Here is a 9,853-nt window from a genome sequence, read left to right as displayed (position 1 = left end):
AATAAATTTGAGTTGTGTTTTTATTTAATCTATAGAAATAGAATATTTTGATTGAGTTGCTCCACTTTGACAGAGCCTAATACTGGTGAAATGGGGTGGGGCAAGAGAACAAAACTGACAAAACCTTTGTCTACATGCTTCCACCCTGTTCCAGCCGGCTGGATCGCAGGCCACATGATTCCCAGGTCAGAAGCCTTGAATGAGTGGACTTCCAAAGAATTTCATCTCCTCCTCTTAGGTTTCCCCCAATGGAGGATACAGTTCTAATCACAACCAGAAGCACAGTTTGTAAGAAACTTTACAGTCTGGGTCATTTCCCAAGTCATTGTTTCATGTGTATTGAGTTGTCAGTGTGTGCCAGGCGTCTAGGAAGGTAAGGAAAGAAAGGGAGTGAGGAAAGTAAAATGTGGTCATTGTTGGAAATAAAAGTTTATCCCTAGCCGGTTTGGCTCAGTGGATAGAGCATCGGCCTGCGGACTGAAGGGTCCCAGGTTCAGTTCTGGTCAAGGGCATGTGCCTTGGTTGCGGGCATATCCCCAGTGGGGAGTGTGCAGGAGGCAGCTGATCGATGTTTCTCATCGATGTTTCTAACTCTATCCGTCTCCCTTCCTCTCTGTAAAAAATCAATAAAAAAAAAATTTTTTTTAAAAAGGAAGAGTTTAAGGAAAAAAATGGTTGAGCCCTGGCCATGTGGCTCGGTTGGAGCATTGTCCTGTGCACCAAAACATTGTGAGTTTGATCCCTGGTCAGATCTCATTGCATTTGGGAGGCAACTTATTGATGTTTCTCTCACACATCAATGTTTTTCTCCCTTCAACTGTCTCTCAAAATCGATAAACGTATCCTTGGGTGAGGATTAAAAAAATGTGATAATCATATATCTCCCTAATAATTGTTAACATTTAATGTTTCCAAACAAAATTCTCCCTAAAATGCCTGCTACACCTTCCTGCTTTCTTAGAACAGAGCATATACTAACTCTTGCCTTATAACGATTTTTTATTAAAAACACACCAGTCATCATTAATGTTGCATGCTTATTCAACAGGTAAGGATTGCTGTCTCGTTATTTTCTTTTGATTTTTTGGGTGGTTGGTTTTTGTTTTTGTTATTTTTCACATTATTTTCTTGATCTGCACAATAACCCATTTTAGGGAGAAAGAAGTTGAAGGTGAGAGTGATGGAGGTGTATGCCAAAGGTGGATCAAGGACCTGAATCCAAGCAAACCAGAGAGCTGGTCTAGAATTCCTTTTTTAAAAAAAAAAAAAATTATATATATATATTATTGATTTCAGAGAGGAAGGGAAAGGGAAAGAGATAGAAACATCGGTGAGAGAGAATCATTGGATCACTGCCTCCTGCACGCCCCCTACTGGGGATTGAGCCCATAATTGGGACATGTGCCCTAACCGGGAATCAAACTGTGACCTCCTGGGAAACTCTGAGCAACACCGGCCAGGTGATTTCTGGTTGTTTCTAATAATGTTTTCACTCACTGTTTAGGGATACTGGATCAAAGAGTAAATGTTGCTAAAAACTTAATCTTTAAGTAAGGAGACTGAATAAGAGATTATTAGGCTTCTGGGAGACTGTCTCAGAGAACTATCAGGAACCAGCCTGCCTGTCTTACTGAAAGAAAAACTAGAACTTGGATCGCTGGGTCGTCACTGAGGAAAGCCCACCTTTAGACAAAGGCAGGTCCTCGGAAGGCAGAAGGGAAGAGCAGAAAAGGTCCCCCAAACAAACCCACCTTTCAGACAGCTACCACGTGCAATGGGAACAGGCCTAACAGGTTTCCAAGGAGCTGAGATCAAGACAAGATTCTAACGGCTACCTCTCGGCGTTGGCTAAATGGAGTTAGGCAAGAAGACAGCTGCCACACAGGACTGGCAGTGAACCTTGCTGTCCACACACTGGCAGGAGGGCAGGGCTTCCAGCCCCAGGCAAGCCTTACCCACATCTCTTCAGGTGCCCCATGGAACTTAGCTAGAAGTAAAGATGACTAGTACAAGATTTAACCACCGGAAGTAGAATACAGTAGAACCACACCAAGATAATACAGTGTGACATTCATATCATGTATGCATTCTTATTTAACCCTCTCCACAGCCCTGAGGTGGAGGGGTGTGGAGACCCCAACATACAACACCAACTTCCCGTCACCCTGGGAGGGGTCAGAGGCACTGGCCCTGGTTAGATTGGTGTCAGTCCATCCGACTGAAAAGGGCCCCAGAATATGGAGCCAGGAACGCAGCCACAGTTCACAGGGACTATTTTCTTACCAGGTCACTACTACTCCAGAAAGATGGGTCAGGCGCTACCCGAGTCCCTGCAAAGCTCTAGGAGGCACCCTCAGCAAACCACCCCCCATTTTCTATGGACTCCCAGAATGTTGGCAACGGTGCCCTGGCTTCTGAAGCAAGTACAAAACACATTTTGCTACCCAGGCCCCATTTTGTTGTTTCTATCGCTAATGTGTCCCTGCCCCAGACGTTGCCCCTCCTAGGCCTCTCCCAGGCCTGGTTCTTTCCCCCAAATAGAGCTAATAGAGAGGTTCCCATCCTGCCAGCATTGAGAAGGGCCCTGGCTTCTGTTTGACCCCTGCTCCCCGACCTAGGCCCTCCTGATGGGAAGGGGGACTCTAGCAATGGTGTGCAGTCAGTGGCCTCCACTTACCTTGTGATCTGCACCAGGGGCCTCCATCCCAGTAGGCACCTTGTCTCCTTTTAAACAAATATTTTGTAATTCCACCTTTATTATCCTGAGCTGGAATTTATAGAGAATGTGACCTATGCCTGCACATACAATTCTAATATACCCTACGTGTAATATAAAGAAGAAATTTAAGAGTACTTTGTAATGAAATGCTCCATGTTAAATAAATAGACACAACTACAGAAATTCTCAACATGCCCCAGGAGAGAGGCCCTGGTCTTCACTGACACTTGTCCCCACCATACCCAAAAGATGGCTGCTGTCCCACCAAGGGCCTGTCCAGGGCCCAACGCCCCTGTGAATCAGCTTCCCCCACCCTCCATGGCCCACAGCCCTGGATCGCAGCATTCACTGCCCTGACTCACTGGGCTCCCATCCAAAAGGAGACGGAAGAGCTGTTTGCTCTCCAGCCCAAGACATGAGGTTATTAATTAATGCTCCCGGAGGACTTTGGAGCCCTTAAACTGTGGCTCAGTGCGATGCTGGGGGCTCAGCCCCTTGATCAGCCAGCCTCTCAGGGAGAGGGCAGAGCAAGGTGGGCTGGAAGGTGGAAGGAGACCATGCAGGTGCTACCTGTTAATCTTCATCTGAACCTTGGGCTGGGGGCAACAGTTATTCTGTCCCAGTCAGTGTGCTTGACACCACACCTGCTCAAGTGCACACCCAGGCCCGCACGCGCATGTGCACACCCACACACCACACACACACACACACACACACACACACACACACACACCGCTCCCAGTAAATTGTGACCCCATGGGGAACCGGGACTGCTTTCGCCCCTTTGTATCCACAGTGTGGTACATAGTAGAGGTGCCTGTCACTACTTGCGGAATAGAGTGAATTTCAACATCACGACCACCTGTTATTCAGATGAGGGAACTGACGATTGAGTAATTTGCCGAAGGCAGTCAGTCCAAGTTCACCCAGACAGAGCTCAGCAGAGGGGAGAGCTGAACTGGACTTGTTCAGGCCGCCTCCCTCTGGGCTTGCGGAACGTGGAGGAAGCCTCTAGGTCCCTGGAGAACTACGAAGAGCATTTGTGAAATGACAGCAGCATTGCTCCATGTGATGGGGCAATTGACTGGTTCAGGGCTTGCTTCGCCGATTGTGATTATTCCCAATTACCCCTCGCAGGGGTAGCTTTCAGAGGACATTCTCAGCCCTAGACCAGAGGAGGGCAAAGGAGGCTCAGAGGCACCCTGCCAGGACACTGACCAAGCAGAGAAACTGAGGCCCAGGGTAGGAGGTGGGTGTGGACCCAGCACCCTTCGCCCCACTACAGCTGTTGCTGCTTTCCAATTCAGTGTTTTCAAATTTGAAATGGATTCACTGTCTCAGCCCCCCTCACCCATGCCAGTCTGTGAGGTATAGTTTTGTTGCAGGGAATACTGGTTTTTCACAACTTGCTATCCATGGCCACCTCCTCCTTGGAGCCTTCCCTGATCTGCAGCCTCAGCAGGCAGTTCTTCTGCACAGATTGCAGCAGGCAATTCTTTTGTACATACAGCCCCTGCCAGCCTGTGACCTTTGACCTCTGTAGAGCCAAGAACCCTAGCAGGATGGTCCTTCCTGAGCCTCTGCCACAGCACCAGCACACGGGCCTTGGTAAATGGGACAAGCGGATGAATGGGTGAGTGAATCAAAGGGTCAGTGATGGCAAAACCATCTCGCCGTCCTGACTGGTGACCAGCAGCAGCAGCACCTTTCTGTTTTGCACGGTAGCACAGAGCAATGCTTTACCAGGCCTGGTCCTTGTCGCCTGGTCCAAGACCCCAGAATAGGAGGGCGGCTGGATTCCCTTGCTAATTCTGGGGCTGGGGGTGGGGAGAGAGATAGTAAAAGCCATTGTGTTTGGAAGGCAACTAACCTGGGTTTGGGACCTTTTGTATCTCCTGACTAATCCTCCCACCCTTAGTGGCTCCGTGTCTCCCTGGAGGAGCTATTGCTGGGGACAATGAAACAGCCCCGCTGTGTACCGTTCTCCAAGGCGCTTTAGTCCACCCTCAACTAGTCAGCATCCACCCAGAGAAAACCCACTCCATCTCCCCACAATAAAACAAACATGAGCCTCTTCAATATCCACGGGAACCAAGGAGCCACCCCACCGCCCCGGCTTGCTTAGGGAAACTCAGGCGCTAGAAGAATAGGGGACAAGGGTGAGGATCTCTCCCCACCCCATCCCGCAGACCACGCAAGGTGGGGCCCAACCGCCCTAAAAGTGCCTTGTCAGCGGCATTGCCCTGGCGCAGCCTGGCACAGCGCCCTGGGAAGGAGCTGACAGGGGCTGTGGAGGCGGCTCCCCGCTCCCCGCCCAGGGAGGTGCCCAGGCTCCACCACTCAAGTTGCAAGCTACAATGACTAGGCACCTTTTCTCTCTGCACGAGGAAAGTAGGCCTGGCAGGGCTGGGCTGGGCCAAACACTGGTGCTCACCTTTCAGGAATACCAAGGCCATCCAGCTCCAGGCCTTCTGGGGTGACTCGGGGGCCCACCACCCAGCCTGGTCCTGGGACTGGCCAAGGACACACGGCATCCCCTGGGGAAAAGCCCTCTCTCCGGGAAGCACAGTGCTGGCTGGAGGGCAAGCCCAAGTATTGTTTGTTACGGGAGAAATGCAGCAGGAGTGAAAACGTCCAGCCAAAGGGGACCCGCGATTGCCCTTCCTCTGCGCCAGGAATAATCCCGGGGAGGAAAGCACGCAGACTCTGGGGAAGGATTTCAGACGTACAGTGACGTCAACAAAAGCAAGACAAGCAGAGGGCTCAGGGCCTTACTTAAGATATGTATGTGCATGGATAAAAAGGGAGGAAAAAAAAATGACTGGAAGGAAATACCAAAACGTTGTTCATGGTGAACTCTGGATGGCGGGGTTATGGAGGATGGAGGTTTTCTGCTTTGTGTGTGTATCAGCCAGGGTTCAACCAGACGAGCAGACCCCATAGGTCTGTGTTAGGAGGTTTGTGGCAGGGAACTGCCAAGTCACAAACCTGCAGGGCGGGCTGTCAGGAAGGGCACGCTGGGCTCTCGGCATAGGCCAGCAGCTGCCACTCAAAATCGCTCTTCTCTTTTTTAAATCGTCACCCGAGGATATGTTTTCATGGATATTTATTTTATTTATTTTCAAACCATGGTTTGTTTGTTTGGTATGCTTGTTTCTGGTTAATCCTCACTGGATAATTTTCCCTTTTATTTTATTTTATTTTTGTAAAAATATATTGTGTTGATTTCAGAGAGGAAGGGACAGGGAGAGAGAGAGAGAAATATCAAGGATGAGAGGTAATCCTTGATCGGCTGCTTCCTGCATGCCCCCCACCAGGGATCCAGCCTGCAACCTGGGCATGTGCCCTGATCGGGAATTGAATGGTGATCTCCTGGTGCATAGGTCAACACTCAGCCACTGAGCCACACCAGCCGGGCTCCATTGATTTTAGAGAGTGGAAGGGAGTGGGAGAGAGAAACATCAATGTGAAAGGGCCACATCAATTGGTAGCCCTGGACATGAGTCAAGGAAAGGGCTCTGAGCACTCAGGCTGGAATACTGGCTCACTGCAAGCCCTGTGCTGGCTTGTGGCCCATGATGCTGTGGACGAAAGGGGCCACATGCTGACCTGACAAGCTCAGGGGAGGCCTGCGTGACAGTCTTGCAAACTCAGAGACCTAAAGGAACCACAAAGGATGGTCTGAAATTAAACTTGAACTAAACGCAGTTATGGTGGGCAGTTACATCCTAGACCGGTATCTTCACTGACAAGGTCATCCTTTACCTTAACTGAGCCTATCTGTCTTTTTGCATCTGTGATAACATACCTTTGAAATGTCTGGGTAACTTGTAACTTTCCTTTTTCTGGAGCCCCTGGGGCACAACCAAATGAGGTGGGCGCCAGGACAGATGCCACAAATTCCTTCATTATCATGTTAATTGTTCCTGCACCCACCTAAGTATGTGTCCATCATTTTACTTTTTATCCAATCCCAGGGGTTTCACCCCTTTGCTTTATCCCACCTCCTTAATCTATCGCCAATGAATTTCATGTAACCCACCTATGTCCCTCCTTTGATTGCAATGTATAAATACAAATGTAACCCGCCATTCCCCGGAGCATTATCTCAATTCATTGAGGTTCTGCTTCCCGGCATGTGTCGACAGTTTGGCTCAAATAAACTCACAAAAATTCTTTACAGGTTTGAATGTTTGTTTTACGTTAACAACGCTTAGCGCAAGTGTGCCCAGGAGCACACACATAGGCTGACCCTGCCAAAGCGATGCCCAGCGCTGTCACTCAGGAACGCAGCTGCTCGGGGCCTGTGCATGCCTCATCGGTGCCCACTCTGTGGACGTGCAGGAGCACATCAGGATAGCTCTGCCCTGAGTTTCGTGCGGATAGCAAAACAAGGGCAGGAGGAGCCCTCACCCATGGCCTTGCTCCCAACCCCAAAACACCCATAAGCAGCCTGGCTTATGAAACACAGGGGCAGCTTTACGTAACCATGAGAAGTCAAGAAAGAAAGTGCATTCATAAAAATGCCTCCCGCCTCCCCAGTCTCAGCAGTGTTTTTTTCAAGATGGAACCTTGGTTTTGCTTTTTTCGGAGTATGTTCACTGGCAAAAGTCATGTTCATTGGCACCAAGTTCCAACAAAAGAAAAATGTGTAAAATAGCGACTGAAAGGCCCCCTCGGCCTCACCCGCACAGCTTGGAGCCTGCCCTTGTATCCTCTCTGCTTTGCCCTGCAAACTTAGAAACAGGCACACACACGGCACACACACGCACACAAGCACACACCTGCTTTTATTTATTTTTGACAGAAATAGGATCACGCTCCCTCCTGTTTTATTTTTTTTAAATAGATATTTTTATTGATTTCAGAGAGGAAGGGAGAGGGGAGAGAGAGAGAGAAACATCAATGATGAGAGAGAACCATTGATTGGCTGCCTCCTGCATGCCCCCTACTGGGGAGTGAGCCTGCAATCCAGACATTGACTAGGATTGAACCTGGGACCCCTCAGTCCAAAGGCCGACACTCTATCCACTGAGCCAAACCAGCTAGGGCTCCCTGGTGTTTTAAACCTTGCTTTTACCCTGTTGACAACAGATCACATCTTCCCACCATGCACTGGACTTTCAATGCTTTACCTGCCACACTGCACTCAGCCCTGTGGGGCACCCAGCAAGCAGGGCATGATTTCCGGTCCCAAGGGTCTTCCCAGTGTTTTCCTCTGGAGAGTTCTCAGAACCTGCAACAAAACTGCCCGAGGGTCTTGTTAGGAAGGCAGAGTCCTGGGCTCCTCCCCAGAGATTTTGATTCAGAAGGTTGGATGTGCTGCCCCAGGACCTGTGTGTTTAATAATTGCTCAGAAAAAAATATATAATAATAATAATTGCTCAGGCAGTTCTGTGGTCATTGGGACCATTAAGGATCTACATTTCCTCTCTCCCCAGTCCAGTTTCTGTCTCCAAGAGCAAGACCATTTCTCAGTTGTTTTGGTCTTCACACTGATGGGGTAAACGACTGCTCAGGACCCCGCCAGCCTCTGCCCTCTGCTGTTGTGGACATGTTCGCAGGCGGAGCTTCCCTCCCGTCGGAGGGCATGAGCATTGTGGGGGCCTTCGGGTCCGAAGGTCTGGCTGGGTGCCCAGGGCTGAGCAGCAGGAGGAGCTGGGCCTTGGCTCGCCCTGTGCTAAGGCTAAGGCACACAGGCTTTGCTGCAGGCCAAGCAGGGGCTATGGTGATGCCACCCTGCACCCTCCAGGATGGGCTGGGTCTCATTCACTGGGAACCCTTGGATAAGGAAAATGCTCCCCCAGGGATCCCCAGAGCCCCCTGGTATGGCTGATGAAAGGACATTTTCTTTCCATCAGAATGGGTTCCCAGAGCCACAGCGAACCCCATGCCACCATCGAAGAGTGGGTGCGAGGGGCAAAGGTTAGTCCAATCAGGCAGATGGGGAAACGGAGGTTTGGAACAGGAGCCGCTGCTCCAAGTGCTGCAGAGCTGGACGGCACAGAGCTTCCCGAGGGCTTCAAAGGCGTGTCCTCTTCGTAGTCTGTGAGCAGCCTGAGGGCAGAGGTGGCACACCCCAGGGCTACCTCACTCTGATCCCGCCTGCAGTGCTGGCCAGCTTGGGGGCCAACCTCGGATGGCTGCGCCAGCAGGAGCCAAGTGCTGGAGGATGCCACACGTGGGATCTGGCTGGGCATCTGGAAGCCAGGCCAGCAGGGGAGAAGCTGAGGAGCACCTAGGGGTGGGGTAGTTGTCCCACATGCTGCAGAGCTCTGAGTACGGGCCATGCAAAGGACACAGAGGGAACACAGGCAGGGCCTGGCCACTGGTGCCTCCCAGGGCTCTTTCAGGGGCTCAGCATGAAACTGATCTGATGCAGGCCCCTGCTCAGGCACCGGTGTGAGGAGCCCACCTTTATCTCTCTCCGTATATCAGAGCTTCCTCCTGTGTAAGACATGGTATTGACCTCATGGGGCATGTGGGGTAGACAGTGTCTGTGATGAAGGTCCCCTTCCTTTCCCCTCTCTGGGGACTCCCATTCCCCTGGGGGCCAGGAAGTCTGGCAACAGCAGAGGTGGGTGTTACTGTCCCTACAGACTTGGGACCAGACCCAATATATCTCCCTAAGGGTCAGCCTTGTTATTAGGCCCTAAACTTGTGAAGGGCCTGCCTCTAGGACGTTCTCAGTTAACATTAGCTGGTGTGACCATTATTCTCATTGTCATAATCCCCATCCCCTTACAGGCCCCTACAGTCCTGGCTCATTCTCTTGGGGCCAGTGCTTAAGGACGGGACTCGTCGGCCAGGACAGAGCCCCACACCCACCAGCCCTGTGACCCCGTTGGCTTTGCCAGTCTCAATTTGCTCACATGTAGCAAATTGATTCCCAAGAAGCTTCCCCGCTCTAGTCCACCCAGGGCCGGGCGGAGGAAGGAGGAAGGAGACGGAGTGGTCTGCAATGAACAGGCAAACTCTGAACCACGCCTGGAACCTGGAGTTCTTTCTATTTGTGTTTGGTTAATACCGCAGAGCAGTGCCGCCTGAGTCACAGGAGCCTGGCAGCCCCTAGCTGCCAGCAAATGTCGGAGCTGGAGGAGGCGGAGGTCAGGCTGGTGGATAGCATCCGGCTGG

The sequence above is a fragment of the Cnephaeus nilssonii genome (assembly GCF_951640355.1).
Source record: "Cnephaeus nilssonii genome assembly, chromosome: 17".
In the NCBI taxonomy this organism is placed as follows: domain Eukaryota; kingdom Metazoa; phylum Chordata; class Mammalia; order Chiroptera; family Vespertilionidae; genus Cnephaeus; species Cnephaeus nilssonii.
This window is presented reverse-complemented; position numbering follows the sequence as displayed.